The sequence below is a fragment of the Equus przewalskii genome, chromosome 1 (genome assembly GCF_037783145.1).
Source record: "Equus przewalskii isolate Varuska chromosome 1, EquPr2, whole genome shotgun sequence".
Classification (NCBI taxonomy): domain Eukaryota; kingdom Metazoa; phylum Chordata; class Mammalia; order Perissodactyla; family Equidae; genus Equus; species Equus przewalskii.
Window position 1 is genome coordinate 94,107,081 of NC_091831.1, and position 15,391 is coordinate 94,122,471.

Genomic DNA, 15,391 nt, shown 5'->3' on the forward strand with positions numbered 1-15,391 from the left:
AGGCTGTGATGGTGCATTTGGTTGTGTGATTAGTTAACTGCCAGTCCCCCCAGTAGATGTGGGTCCCTCAAGGACAGGGATCCTGTCTGCCCAGAGCTGAGCCTGGCACATTGTGGGGGCTTTATCCATAATTGTTGAATGAATGAATGAATGGGTGAATTTTGGCTACACTGAGAGGATGAGGTGGTGGACAGCAAGCAGAGATGCCAGATGTGAACATTTCTGAGGCCTCGCCAGGACTGACTCCGGTCAGCAAGACCCAGGTCCTCAGTGAGCGGCCGTGTGCCTGAAGAGGATGGACATGCAGAGTGGCTTGGGAATTCTGAGACAAGACTCGACCAGACTCGAACCTAGCACTCACCACATTTCTCCTTCATTTGAGCATGGGCTGGAAGAGTAGAAGCCCCAGATGCAATCCAGAAGAGTCCTTTCTTCAGCCCGGAAATCACCTTACATTCCAGAAAGTTGTGCTTCGAGTTGGGAGAGGGAATAACCAGAGTGAGGGGTCTGGGCGTGGCACAGCCAACCAGGGTGATGGACAGTAGGGCTTGGCAGGGGTCAGCCTTGCAATTTGCTTTGGGTGTGGAACAGCTAGCAGGACCCCCTGTGCAGACCCTCCTTGCCTTGCTTGCTCATAGACTTGGGAATGGCTTTCTTGCCCCTGTCCACCCCTTACCTGGTCCCTGAAGGTGCCCACAGAAGTCAAGCCACCATCCTCAAAGCTTTTAGGACTGAGGTAGCAGAAACCAACTCAAACTCTCTTAAACAGAGATAGAGTTCAGGCTACAGGGCTGGACCACATAGGGAAAGCATTGCCACCAAGGTCAGCTGGCAGAGACCGCTAATTGTCCCACCATATCTAGTCTACCCTTCTTGCCTAGTGGAATTTTTAGTGCATACATGGTGTCCTTTTATAAAACTACATATCCCAGACTCCCTTGCAGCTAGGTTTGGTCATGTGACCAAGTTCTGGCCAATGAGTGGAAGCGGTATGCACAACTTCCAAGTCACACTGAGGAAGGAGGCCCCTTTCCTCTTCCTACCAGCTGACATGCAGATAGGAATTGAAGTTGCATGTTGACCGTGGCAGAGCAGCAAGACAGAAGGAGTCTGGCTCTCGGATAATTATGGAGCCATTAATATAGCACTGGGCCATCTATCTAGATTTTTATGTAAGAGAAGTAAACTTTTAATTGTTTAAGCCCTATTCTTTTGGGTCCTTTGGATGCAGCAACAAACCGATATCCTGAACAATACACCAATCCCTGGTGGGAGGTACAGGCAGGACTCAGAGAAGAGAGCTGTGGGTTGGGAAGACACCCCAAAGTTGTCAGCATTTATGACTCTCAGTCCACAAGTTCAGGTGTACAAGAAACAACACCCAATGGTTCTGTCACCCCTTTCTGCTCTTCCCAGCCCAGAAAAATTTTTCTCAGTTCCAAGGGTGTTGGAGAAAGGAGAAGCCCCTCTTCTCTCACCTGCTTCTCCAAGACTTTCTATCTTTGGCCACAAATCTAAATTTTTCTAGGGGCTTAGGCATCGAGAAGCAGGAGTGAGGAAGATGGGGAAGCTATGTCTGTTTTCCGTGCTGCCCCATCCCAATATGATGAGAGTGTGCAGAGCAGACTACCCATTTGAATGGGGGCAAGAAAAACAAGAAAAATGGGAAGGAAGGGGGAGGACATAAAATGATGGTTGTTTACTTAGGCTCCATGCACAAGTGCCGTTGGGGAAGGGCCAGAGTGGCAGGTACAGGGGCACTAAAGTGAGGAGGAGATGCAGTCGCATCTAAGCCCAGAGACAGCTGTCTTCACTTGTCAACATCCAAGGGTGACCCTTGGTTTGTTCATGGCCATCTTGACACAGGGAGAAGAGCAGATGTGTGAGGGTCAAGTCAGGTAGACTTGGGGTTAAATCCAACTTTGCCAATATTTACGCGTTTGGTCTTGGCCGAGTCACTTCACTTCCTTGAACCTCAGTTTCCTCATCTGTAAGACATGGAAAATAACATATATCTAGAGTGAGTTGTGAGCATTAAAGGAGATAACTAGCACATAGCAACAAATGCAACTAGTACTTTGGAATGTCACATTTGATGGCATGCAACTATTTGTGTAGGACAACTATGTATGTATATTCACACATACATGTATCATATATTATAAACTATTCAATAAACATGGAAGACTGGCTCTTAAGGTGGCCCCCATGACCCCTACTTCCTGGTCTTCATGCCTGTGCATAATCTCATCTCCTTGAGATAGGCTGGGACCCAGGACTGACTTCTAACCAAAAGAAGGCAGCAAAGGTGATGGATGTATGTGAGTTACATCACATAAGATTGTAGCACCTTCCTACTGGAGTCTTTCACTCCCTTGCTGGCTTTGATAAAGTGGGTGGCCATGTTGGGACCCAACTGAGAGTGGCTTCTAGAAACCAGGGGCAGGTGACAGCCAGCGAGAAAATTATCTCTCACTCCTATAAGTGTAAGGAACAGAATTTGGCCAACAGCTGCATGAACTTGGAAGTGGATCCTTTCCCACTCGAGCCTTCAGATGAGGACCCAGTCCTGGCCTGTGCCTTGATTACAGCTAAGCTATTCCAGGATTCCTGACCCACAGACACTGTGGGACAACAGGTATGTGTTGTCTTACACTGCTGAGTTTGTGGGAATATGGTTATGCGACAATAGATTGTATATATGTGTATATACACATATGTGACATAAATGACATATATAAACACCCATGCACCACACACATTAGGCCAAGCATGGTATTCCATACCCCTGATCACAATGATTGGCCCAGATAAGGGCCCAGGGCACAAGCTAGCCAATCAGATGCCTTCCCTGGGATTTTACATATGGAAGCAGGGAAAGAGGAGCCTACTCTTTCTTCTAGGCTTGCTCAGATAGTAGGAAGTAAGCCTTATGGTTGACAAAAATCCATGCTCTCCTCCCACTGCATAGACGAAGCCCTCCACAGCAGGACAGAATGCAGCTCACTCACAAAGAGGAGACCAGAGACACATTGAAAAAGAGACTGGTTGACATCATTTGAGGAACAGGATCCTGCCACCCCTGCGGCCAGCCCGTCCCTAGGTTTCCCAGTTACATGAGCCATTGAATTCCTCTTTTTGCTTCTCTTCGTTCCCCTTGCAGGCTCTGAGCTCCTGGAGGTCAGGGAATCTGCCAGCTTCTCACGATATTTCTCATATGGCCCAGCCCAGAAAGCTTTTCCAGAATAAGTACAGAAAACAGAGGCTAGATGGAAGAGATCTTTGTGTCAAGTGCCCAAGAAAGCACTCACTTACATGCTCTCACTCAATCTTTACAAAACCCTGCATGATCATTACTGTGTCTGGTAGGCAGTTTTGGCTGCAAGTAATGGAAAACCCCCCAAAAAATGGCTTAAACCATCCTGGGACATGTTAATTCACAGAGACTTCCAGGGCTACACCAGGCTCCAGGCATGCTTCCCTGTGACTTCCATGGCCCCACCCCCCTCTCCCTACTGGCTCCAAGCTCAGGTCCGTATAAAGGCGGCCGCGGCATCACCCATGCAGACTCAGCAGTGTCCAGGGCGAGAAGAGCAGCCGTCTCTTCCTTATGTGTCTTTTTGCCCTTCGGTCATTTTTTTAAGTGAAACTGTACCTATCCATAAGTTGATTTAGTTTTAGTTTTTTGGGGGGGGGTATGCTGGTATTCTTTATATTTCACAGCTGGTACACCCGTTCTTTGATCAGTTTCAGAGAATTCTCCAGCAGAGAGTCCCTAATTCAGTGGTTCTCCAAGTGTGGTCTGGACCAGCGGCATCCCCATCACTTAGGAACTGGTTGGAAACGCAAAATTCTTGAGCCCTCCCTCCCCACGCCTCCTGAATCAGTACCTTTGGGAGATGCGAGGATCTCCGCGTCATCCTGAGGCTCAAGTCTGAGACCTTATGACTCCCACTTAGTTAACCAGGCCCCTGCTCATGGGCATTCAAGTTGTTTCCAACTTCTTGTTATTGAAATTTGTGCTAGGATACATCCCTTTATACGTGTTTTTGTGTCTTGTGAGAACATTTCTTCTCTCTCAAAGTTTTCTTGGTTAGTTTTTCACATTTTCCCTTCCAGATGAACTTTAGAATCTGCTTCTAAATTCCAGTCTCAGTGGCGTCGCATTGTACATATGCTTTAATTTGGAAAGGATTGACATCTTGACAATACTGAGTTTTCCCATCAAATATTGAAATTCTACAGGATTTTAAGCATAATTCGCATAATTATATGTAATTTAGGCGCGCTTTGTGATGATTCCAAATACAACAGTTGCAGGAGAGATTACAACAGTCTTCTCCTTTCCCTGAATTTTATGAAACTAAGAACATAATCGTGAAGGGTCAAGGGTACAATCTTATTCTTCTTGGGATGGTCTCACTTCTTATGTTGGCCTCTCAATTGTGATTCAGTTAAGCTTATGTCTCTTTTTGGGAGCAAAGTAAATTTTCCAAGAAGTCCCCCCAAGGCACTCCTCCCCATGTTTCATTGGCTATGGCCACAGCCAGCACCAACTTGCAGCCACGTGAATGAGCCCTGTTGGCAATGGATCCTCTAGCCCCACTGAAACTGCCCAGCTGACACCAAGCGGACCAGAGACAAGTATCCCACTGATTCCTGACCCAATTACAGATTTATTGAGCAAGATAAATGCTGGCTGTTGTTCAAAGTGTTGAGGTGGTCTGTTACGCAGCGATAGATACCTGTGCTGATGATACGGCACATTTTGACGCCTAACCCATCACTGATGTGGGGCCTGGGACCTCTGTGAGTGACTCAAACCTTCCAGAGCCCGCCCCCTGAGGCTGGGGCTGGCGCTACAGCTGGGTTTCTCCTTCCCTGAGCCAGGGACAAACTCAGAGCCGTGCCAGCCAGGACAAAGGACTGGCTGGTGGTGGGTGACCAATAGCGTCTGCTGAGGATGTCAGGTCCAGTGAGATGAGTTAACTGGCCCAGGGTCACACAGCTAGTATGTGGCAGGGCCAGAATTTGAACACAGGCTGTCCCCCAGCCATTCAGAGCAAGGCTGAAACTCTTACTGCCCGTAACCACTGCTATTCCCCCTTTGAGACTTTTCTCCAGTGTCCCCCACTCGACAAAGCCTTCCTGGATGCCATTTCACCATAGGCATAATTCCATATAGCACGCATCACAGCATGCTCTCGTCACGAGCCTATGCAGCCACCGCCAATAGGACACAATATCCACAAGGGCGGGACGTTGGCTTCTGTCTCCCCCAGGGCATGATGGGCGGCTTGGCAGAGTAGGGATTGGGTACAGGGCAGTCTTATCTTTTGTGGCGTTAGAGTGAGTTCTTAAGGTGAACAGCCAGTATAGTCAAAATGGCCCCTCATGGGCCTTGTAAAATTGTCCCCCAAGTCAGTGTATGTGGTTTTATCCATACAACTCTACACAGTAATATATGTGTATCGATGCATCATGGAGGCACTAGTATGTGCTATACAGAAAGAGTACACCCACAAATTAGCTCAAAATGGATTAAAGACTTGAATGTAATGCCTGGAAACCTGGATAAAACTCTTAGAAGAAAACAGGCAGTACACTCTTTGACATCACTTTTAGCAGTATCTTTTCAAAGACCATGTCTACTCAGGCAAGGAAAGCAAAAGAAAACATAAACAAATGGGACTATATCAGACGAAAAAGCTTCTGCACTCCAAAGGAAACCAACAAAGCAAAAAGACAACCCACCAACTGGGAGAAAACATTTGCAAATCATATAACTGACAAAGGGTTAATTTCCAAAATATATAGAGAACTCCTACAACTCAACATCGAAAAAATGAACAACTCAGTCAAAAAATGGGCAGGGGGGGCTGGCCACGTGGCCGAGTGGTTAAGTTCGCGCGCTCCACTGCAGGCGGCCCAGTGTTTCGTTGGTTCAAATCCTGGGCGCAGACGTGGCACTGCTCATCAAGCCACGCTGAGGCAGCATCCTACATGTCACAACTAGAAGGACCCACAACGAAGAACATACAGCGATGTACTGGGGGGCTTTGGGGAGAAAAAGGAAAAAAAAATTTAAAAATCTAAAAAAAAAAAATGGGCAGGGGATATGAACAGACATTTTTCCAAACAACATATACAGATGGCCAACAGGAACATGAAAAGGTGTTCGATGTCACTAATTATTAGGGAAATGCAAGTCGAAACTACAATGAATTATTACCTCACACCAATTAGAATGGCTATAATTAACAAGACAAGAAATAAGTGTCGGAGAGGATATGGAGAAAAGGGAACCCTCTTACACAGCTGGTGGGAATGCAAACTGGTGCAGCCACTATGGAAAACAGTATGGAGATTCCTCAAAAAACTAAAAATAGAAGTACCATATGATCCAGCTATTCCACTCCTGGGTATTCATCCAAAGGACTTGAAATCAATAATTCAAAAAGATATATACACACCCCTATGTTCACTGCAGCATTATTCACAACAGCCAAGATGTGGAAGCAACCCAAGTGCCCATCAACTGATGATTGGATAAAGAAGATGTGGTAAATATACACAATGGAATACTACTCAGCCATAAAAAAAGACAAAATTGTGCCATTTGTGACAACATGGATGGACCTTGAGGGTATTATGCTAAGTGAAATAAGTCAGACAGAGAAAGACAAACACCATATGATTTCATTCATATGTGGAAGGTATACAAACAAACATACAGAGATGAAGAAGAGATTGGTGGTTACCAGTGAGGAAGGGGGTGAGGGGAGGGCAAAAGGGATAGAGGGTCGCATAAGTATGGCGATGGATAAAAACTAGACTACTGTCTCTAGAGAAGCTGAAATGTAATAATGTACACCTGAAATGAATACAATGTTATAACCCAATATGACCTCAATAAAAGAATTTTTAAAATATTTTGAGCGTTTACGCACATGATAAATGCACCCAAGATAAAACATCGCTGTAAATGTTTGATAGAAGAAGGCATCGGTCACTGAAGAAACAAAGGGAGGAGTCTGGCCCATCTGCCTCATCTCTCCCCTGTTCGCCAAGCACTGTTTGTCTTTCCCTTGTGCTTGAAATTTCCCCACTTGAGTCACTGAGCCCCAAGACACACAGGTCAAGTGTCCTGAAGGCCACAGATAGCTGCAGCACACCAGTGCCCAAAACATGTTCTAGGCTCTCTGGTTGGTTGCTACCCCCCATTGCAAGGAAAGGCCACCAGGCTGGGGCCAGCCCGGTGGCGTAGTGGTTAAGTTTGTGCACTCTGCTTCAGTGGTCCAGGGTTCGTAGGTTCAGATCCCAGGCAGGGACCTATGCAGCTCTCATCAAGCTGTGCTGAAGCCGCATCCCACTTACAAAATAGAAGAAGATTGGTACAGATGTTAGCTCAGGGCCAATCTTCCTCACCAAAAATAATAACAATAATCAGCCAGCTGATCCCTTGGAGCCACCAGGAGCTCCACCTGGAAGATGGCAAGTGTTTATATATGTATGTCTGTATAGTCTGGTGCACTTCCACATGTGGGTACTTGCGACAAGCTGCTTCATTGAGGACCTAACCTTTCTGTATGTTCCTAAGAGATGCTGACAGGCAGAGGTGGCACAAATACCAACCAGTAGCCCCAACCCCGTAGGCCAAGGGGAGGGAAGGACAACGGAACCCTTGTGAGTTTTGCTTAACGGACTTGGGCTTTAAATCCTGTCCCCAGAAAGTGCGTGGGGATGTTGCCGGGGAGGATCCCCTCCTATGCTGTCACAGCTAACATGTCATTCCTTGATCATCTTAAAAACTAATAACATGTTTTTAAGAATTTGAAGAATTTTGGCTCACTCCTTCCCAAATGAGTTTAAAGTCCTTTGATGGATTGGTGAGTTCCCCATCTGAATCCCAGCAAGAGCCCCCTTCTGCCTTTCAGAGGCCCCAGAATGGGTCAGTCTTGGAAGGCTGTTGCTGACGCGGCATGGGGGCATGCTGGCTTCACACGCAGGTGGGCACCGCCCAGGGTTCAGAGCTAAGAGTGAACCACCTCGGCGGACACTGATTCTCACCCCTCAGACCTGCTGAGATGGCCCTGCCAAGGGAGGCCAGAGGAGGGGGTCTGGGGGACACCTGGGGGTGTGTGCCCCTCCCTTCTCTCCTCTCCTCCCTGCTCACCTCCTCCCTTCTGTGGTCTCTTTCTATCTCTGTCTGTTGAGCTCTCCCTGGCTCTTTGTGTCAGCCTTAGTCTCCATGTCTCTCTCTCTTTTTGTCTCCCTCCCATCCGAGTCTCTCCTCTCTCTCTTTGATTTCCTCTCTGTTTCTCGCTGTCTTTCCCCTCTTCTCCTCTCTATCTCTTTCTCTTCCCTCTGCTCCCCTGCCTCCCTTCTCTTCTGTCTCTCTGCGGCTGTCTCTCTCTCTCTCTCTGTCTCTCTCCCTCTCGGTCTCCTCCCCCTCCCTCTCGCCCGCTCTGGAGGATGATCTGTGAGATCATGCCAAGCCTAGAGGGAAGGTCAGGACATCCTGCAGGGACCAGTACAGACTGCCATTAACCTGTCACTTCTGCCTCCAGCCAGGAAAACAGCGGGACTCGGGAAAAGCGAGGAATGGCAGTCACTGGAGATGGGGCGTCTCGGCCGGGCTGACAACTCAAGGCAGAAGCCACCCAGTAAGAGGGCGGCAGATGTGCTCCAGGGCACCAAGGACAAGCGGAGTGTGTTTCTGGACACCAGCCCTGCAGCGCAGCCCGCTTTTGATCACTGGGCAAGGGGGACCTGTGTGTGGGGAGACTCTGGGCTGTGCCCCATCCGAGCCTCCCTTGCCCACAGTCTTGGGACGAGGATGGGGCTCTCCTTGAGGCCAGAAGCAAAGGTCTGACCTCAGCAGCCTGAGGGCCGTGCACGCCACCCCCACCCCAGTGGCCTTAACGTAGCAATCTTCATCTTTAAATTGGCAAATTTCACACTTTAAAAAGACATAAGTTTTCTCTTGAGGACCTGGCTTCCCTGGAATGCAGCAGAGCAGCAGTGCCTTGGGAGAGGGTTGCACACCCCCCCCCCCCATCCTGCTGGCCCCTCTCCTTGAACACGGATGCCTCCTTACCGTTGCCGGCCTGGCCTCTGTAAGCTCACGAGTGTGCGGCCTCTGCTAGCAGAGATTCTCCAGGCGGGAGTGGAAGCCCAGCTGCAACCAGCACCTCATCTGGGGACATTAGGCCAGGCATGCCTGCTCCCTGGGCCTCAGCTTTCCCATCTGTGAAGTGGGAGGTCGGATGAGCCCAGCAGAAAGACACCTTTAGGAGCATCTGACCAAAGATACGGACCCTCTCCCCAGAGAAAAGGACCTGTGCATAGATTTGCTTATGGTGTGAGGTTCCTGGGCACCTCCTGCTGGGGGCCACGGATCCCAGGCTGAGCACCCGGGTCCCTTCCCCCCCTGCCTCAGCTGAGTCTGGGTTCAGGCCGACCCACCCTCTCAGACCTGACTGGCTGTGGCCACCCCTTCTCTGGGCGATCCGGACTCTCCCCATCCCCGGGCTGTCCGGCCAGGCTGGCAGCTGCCCATCGATATGCAGGAGGGGTCCTGGCTGGTGCTGGATTAGCATAACGCACCCCGGGAGGTGAAGGCCCACCAGGCAGCTCTGTGTGCAGCACCCGCCTTTGTCCCGGCCCCCGGGACCGGCCAAGACGGCCCAGGCGGCTCACACACTTTTGACTGCCAGATGAAAGAGGGCGACATAAAGGGGCTGCCTGGGCCGAGCGTGGGGGCGCTTTGTGTCCCTCCAGACAGAGTTACAGACGTCTGTGAAACGTCAATTACGGCTGAATAAAGACGTCTGCTCGGTCCAGACGCGCCTCCTTTCAGCTGGGGAGGTGTTTCCAGGCTAGGCCTGCGACGCCTTTGGCAACCTAATTTGGCGATTGTGACTCTGTAAGCGGCCCTGGCATTCATCACGCCTGGGAAGGATGGGAATAGGCCGCGCTGGCCTGACCCAGCTCTGGGAGGTGTCCTGGAATGCAGGGTGGGGTGGCGGGGGGAGAGAAAGGAGCAACTCACCTCCCTTCCCTTCTCCTCCAGGCCAGGCCTTGGGGGTGAAGGGGGATTAATTCCCAGGAGGATTGTGGGGTCAAAGCTTATGTGCATTGGTCACTTTGCTATACCTTGCGAAATTGTCCCTTATGGGGCAGGAACCACTTCCAACCCACAGTGTATGGCTTACAGGATCTCAGGAAGGGTGGTTCCTGCCTGGTGACACGTCTCTTGGCGTGGCCAGCAGTGCATGGGCCTGTCAGCCCTCCTGGCCCAGTGCGCCTGTCTGGGGATCTGCACAACCACACAGGGCAGCTCGATTCATTCTTGAGTCCATTCTTTCCTTGTCTCTTGCCTCTCCCTCCAGAACGGTTACTGAGGAGGGCGCTCCCCTGCCCCCAACCATCACCGCCACACGTACACACACGCATCAGTTCTGAAAAAGGCAGCTTGCCTGTGTTTACTCATTCAACAAAGCCATGAACACCTACTATGGGCCCAGCATCCCACTAAGTGCTGTATATGCAATGTGTGATCTCGGCAACGTCCCCTGACCTCTGGGTCCCAGCATCATCTTGAGTAAAATGAGCAGAATGGACACAGGGGGCTCCAAGTCCCCTTCCAGCTCTGCCACCTAGCATGCCAAAATCACGTTTGGGATTTTGGGAGTCCACATACAAATCCAGGGCAGGAAAGGCTTGGAAAACACTTCTGTGGGCTGACAAATGTTGGCACTTGTTTGCGAGGGTGGCTTCAAGGCGATCAACCCAGAGAACCTGTTCGAGCTGGTGAGGAATTGTGTGTGCACGCACCTGTGTGTTCAGCAAGGGGTCCCAGCGACCTCCTGCTGACCTCGCGGAAGAGTGAAACGGCCCAGGTTTGGGATCAGCCTATCCCTGTTTGAGGCCCGCCTGCGAACTTTGGGAATTACACCTCCATCCGCCCCTGTGTGGAAGTGGGCGCCTTCCTGTCTCTCTCAGGTGCCTACTGTGAACACGAAGGCTGTCTCATGTGTGCCAGAGCGTGAGCACACTGCCACACCATGGTCAGGCTTGGAGGCAGACGCACCCCATGCCCCAGCCGGGCCGCCGACGACTGTGGAGTGGAGCGGGGGCCGGCACTCTCGCCAAGGCGTCTGGACAGGCCGGGAGGCAGCCGAGGACAGTGACAGCTGGGAAGGTTTAATTGCTCCTCTGTGGCTTGGGAGCACCTCCCTCCCTTGCCACTGATCTGCATTTCAATGTGAGAAGAGGGGAAAGTAGGATGCTGCTCGAAGGGGTTACAATGATTAATCATTTAAAAAGCAAGATCTTAATTACAGGCCGCAATTTTTGCTATTTAAGGAGTCCATTAGTTGCCAGAAAGGAGAAGAAAAAAATTATCACAGGTTATTCTCCCCCGAAAACGGGGCGGGGGGGGGAGGGGCGGTGGGCGAGAATCAGCTGCCGCTCCAAAATGGGGTGGGGGGGCCGGGGTCCCACCCCTGAAGAGGCCTGGCAGGGAGCAGGATGGGTCCCTCGAGGTGGGGGAGCAAAGTGGGGAAGTTGAGTCTCAGAGGTCCGAGGGCCGGTGCAGAGAGGTGGGGTGCGACCAAGAACTCCGTGTCCCTCTCTCCCCGCTGCTCCAGCCTGGCTGGACTCCCACCTGTGGGTGCGCCTGGAGGCCTCCTCCTGGGCGTGGCAGCTGGCAGTCAGCCCCTCCCCCACCCCAATGACCCCTGACCCCACCCTGCTCAGGATGTGGGGTTAATTGCCAGGCCTTCCCCTCTGACCCCTCTGTCGGTTTTAGTCTTGTCTGGTCTCTCAGCCCCCAGGGTGTACAAAGGGGACTGAGTGTCGTGGGGGAGTGTTGGAAGTCTGATAGAAATAACCAAGTCTCTCTAGTGGATTAATTTACTGATTCTCAGGAGCTAAAAGATCGGGAGATCAAGCCCCCACCCCACCCCCTCCCACTGCCCCATGGCCTTGGACGCTGGTGATGGATCTGGACATCTTCCTCCGTCTGGCCGCTAGAAGCCTGAGCACACTCTCACCTCTGAGGGGGCGCTGCTGCCCTGCCCTGCCCCACCCGCAGCCTGGGTCTGCCACTCCCGCCTCCTCCCTCCTGAGCCCTGGCTGGCAGCTCCTAAATCCCAGAATACAGCCCAGCAACAAAGGGGCTCCCCCAGTGCAGGAACAGCCGCGGAAAAGCTGGAAACCCCCATCCAGATGGCAGTGTCCCTGATGCTGCAGGGGCCACCAGAATTGACAACTCGCATGAGTCAGAAACGGTGTGAGCTGGAACCAGGCCCCTAACCATCCTGATTCTCGTGATACCATGTGTTTAAAACAAGCCTGCAAACAAGCCACAAAGTTTACCAGCCCACCCAGAGGAAAGGTTTATTCCCTGCCAAGCGTGCTTGATATTGGGAGTAAAATGAATGAAATCTCTTCTATAAACAGACCCTCCTGCCAGACTGAGTAAATGCCTCTGGGTGTGCATGTGCTTGTGTGTGTGTGTGTGTCCATCAGCCTCATCTGTTCTAACATTTAGGCCCCCAGAGGGCAGGCTTCTAAATCAGATTGAATGACAATCCCAGAGATTTCCGGGGGAGGTTGGGAGGAGACCCAAGCCACAGACTCAAATATGGGTTTGAATTCACAATCGCCAAACTGATTTCATGCTGATTCTACACTGGTCCTTGCCTCCTCCATTCTCAGACCCCACCGCCACTCCCCAGAGAGGGGAGGGTGTCTGTCCCTTTAATTGCCAAGTTCCCCACCTCCCGGGGTGAGCGCACAGACGCTCCCCGTGTCTTCTCCTCAACACCCTCCCTGCTCCAGTGCTGATTAATTGCTGGGTTAGACACCCAAAACAGGCTGGACCACATTATTTCTGATGTTGGCTCTTTTCACTGATCGCTGCCTTGGAGCCACAGTAATCAGCAGCTTTTAGCTTGTCACTCCCCTGACACTCTTTACTTACACCAGGAAATGGCAAATGTGGTGGAAATAAGAACTTTATTATCCGTTTCATTCTTTCCAAAAGAGGGGGATTGGAAGCTGGGGAGGAGGGCCCGGCATCCAGAAGGCACCTCTGTGAGTGATGCTCAGACCACGGGCAGATCATGGATCACAGCCCAGGGTGGGCCGGCTGCACTTCCACGCACATCACGTACCCAGGCTCCTCATGGGCCGCTGGGGAAGTGGACCCCACACTGCCTGCCGCAGAGACCTGCTGACTGTCCATGCTGGGAAAAGCGCACTAACCTCAGGGAGTCCTGGAGGGCCTCCGGTGCCCACTGCCCTCTCTCCTGACCAGGCCGTCACCCATCCCAGCTACAGGCCCAGACAAGTCTGTGTGTCAGTTAGGGAAGGGCACCCCCTCCGGGCAGATGTGGCCCTTGCAGAGGATGCAGCCTGGGGGTTGAGTGCAGGCCAGATCTTAACCCCACTTCACCCAACCCTTTTCGTGACAAGCCCTGAAACAGACAGGTTGTTATCTTACATGTGGGGAAACTGATGCTCTGCCTTCCAGGGCACACAACTACAAGGGGCCTTCCAGGGCCCAGAGCCATTCTGCTACAGCTCCTAGTAGACACCCCGTAGGCTCCAACCCACCCCCACTTAGGGGAGCATCAGGACCCACACAGGAAAGGGAGCAGGAGGCCCCCGGAGGCCGAGCAGCCCTGTCTCCAGCGTTCTGGGGCACTCCAGAGCCTGGACAAGGGGGTAGCAGGAGCCAGAGGGGTGGGAGCTTTTATGGATACCAAACACCATTTTCTATTTGTGTGAAGACTGACCGTTTTCAGAGCACGTCCACATCCAGGACATCTGAGCCCCTCAGACCAGCACACAGGGGAGCCAGGGCAGGACTGCAGGGTCCATTTTACAGATGCGGCCCAGGAACTCGGAGAACGAGACTCACACATTTCCGGCCTGACGATGCTGGGGCCAGGACCCAGGGCTAGTGTCAGAAGGTCCTGGAGCCCCTTGGGCCGAGACACAGTCCCTGATGGGATCAGGGACCAGGTGCCACCCTCTGGTGTGAGACACATCCGAGATTCCCCCTGCCTACCATGCAGATCCTGGCAGTTTATCCACTGGTTCATTCAGCTCACATTTTCCCAGGGGCGGTGCTCGTAATGGAAGACTCAGTATCCCTTAGCAGGAAGTGCCTGACCCCCCTGGGCCTCAGTGTCTTCACCTGTGGAATGGGCTTAACGATAGCATTTGTTATCAATTATTAGTCTTTATTATTAAGTAGCAATTGAATCCAAAGGGTCATTGTGAACAGTCACTGCAGCGTTGTATGTTGTGTGTTTTGCACAGTGTGACCCACAGGAAACACTCATGATGCTCATTACAGAGTAGCAATTCATATTAGGGACCTAGGCCCAGGGTTGCGGCTCAGAGGAGACATATAGCCTCCCCCCTCTGGAAGCCTTGTGTCCCCTCGGGGAGATAGCCACATGGTGTGAGACTGCAATGAGGCCAGGCCCATCTAAGGGAACCCAGCAGAGGGCAGCTCATTCAGCCAACAGGGCCTTGAAGACCTTCTAGAAGAAGTGACCTTGAAGACCAGGTGCACGCTCAGGAGCAGGCCAGGCAAAGAAGGAAGGGCATGTTCCAGCCAGAAGAAACAGCGGGCACTGGGGTGGGTCTGCTCCAGGCTCCGCAGCCGCCGGGTGCAGGTGCAGTGGCGGGGCAAGTGGAGGGAGTGGGAGGCTGGCTCTAAGAGGCCAGTGGGAGCCTTTCGGGAGCCTGGACTTCTGGGGCAATGGGGACATGAGCACCACTGAGCTCAGAGCACGGGAGGGTGGAAGGAGAGAGAAGAAATGCTGAGGATAGAGGCGATGGTCAGAGGGAAGAGGGGAGTGGGAGGGGCCAGGTTGGAGGTGCCCAGCTCTGGAGTGCAGAAAGTCTGGGTGTGGCAGCTCCCCAGCCCAGGGAGGTAGGGCGTCAGGGGCGGGGTCCTCTTCTCTAGGTCAAACGGAGGTGCTGTAAGGGCCAGTGCTGGTGCTAAGGGAACCCCCATGAGCACTCCCTCGGGGCCCCAGCCCCCGTCCTGGGAAGCAGTGGCCCCCAGCCTCCCGACAGCAGTCCTCTAGACTTGGAGCCCTCTCCGGCTGGCGACCCAGTACAGGACAAGCAGGGGTTGCCCTGGTGGCCCTCCCTGAATCCTCTCCTCCGAGAGCCAAGAGCCCTGACGGCATGCACTCTGCTGTGAACTCAGAAAGTCCCTTCCCGTATCTGGGCCTCAGCTTCCTCATCTGTCAAATGGACCAGTTTCCTTCCTCCTCTTGGGACCTGGCATTTGCACCCATCTGGTCTGGGGTGCTCAGCAGGCCAGCAATTGGTACTCCCTGCTGCCTGGATCCCTTAA

At 52.1% G+C, this 15,391-nt stretch overlaps 1 long non-coding RNA gene across 2 annotated transcripts; it reads right to left on the reverse strand.

Moving 5' to 3' along the window:
- Positions 1-1,684: 1,684 nt before the first annotated feature.
- LOC139075914 (uncharacterized) lies at positions 1,685-9,786 on the reverse strand. Of its 2 annotated transcripts, none has more exons than XR_011526941.1 (3): positions 9,610-9,786; positions 9,101-9,250; positions 1,685-1,988 (listed from the first exon to the last, which is right to left on the reverse strand). It is a non-coding gene; the product is annotated as an uncharacterized lncRNA (long non-coding RNA). The 2 variants fall into 2 exon arrangements; XR_011526993.1 differs by lacking the exon at positions 9,610-9,786 and adding an exon at positions 9,479-9,584.
- Between the last annotated feature and the right edge of the window lie 5,605 nt (positions 9,787-15,391).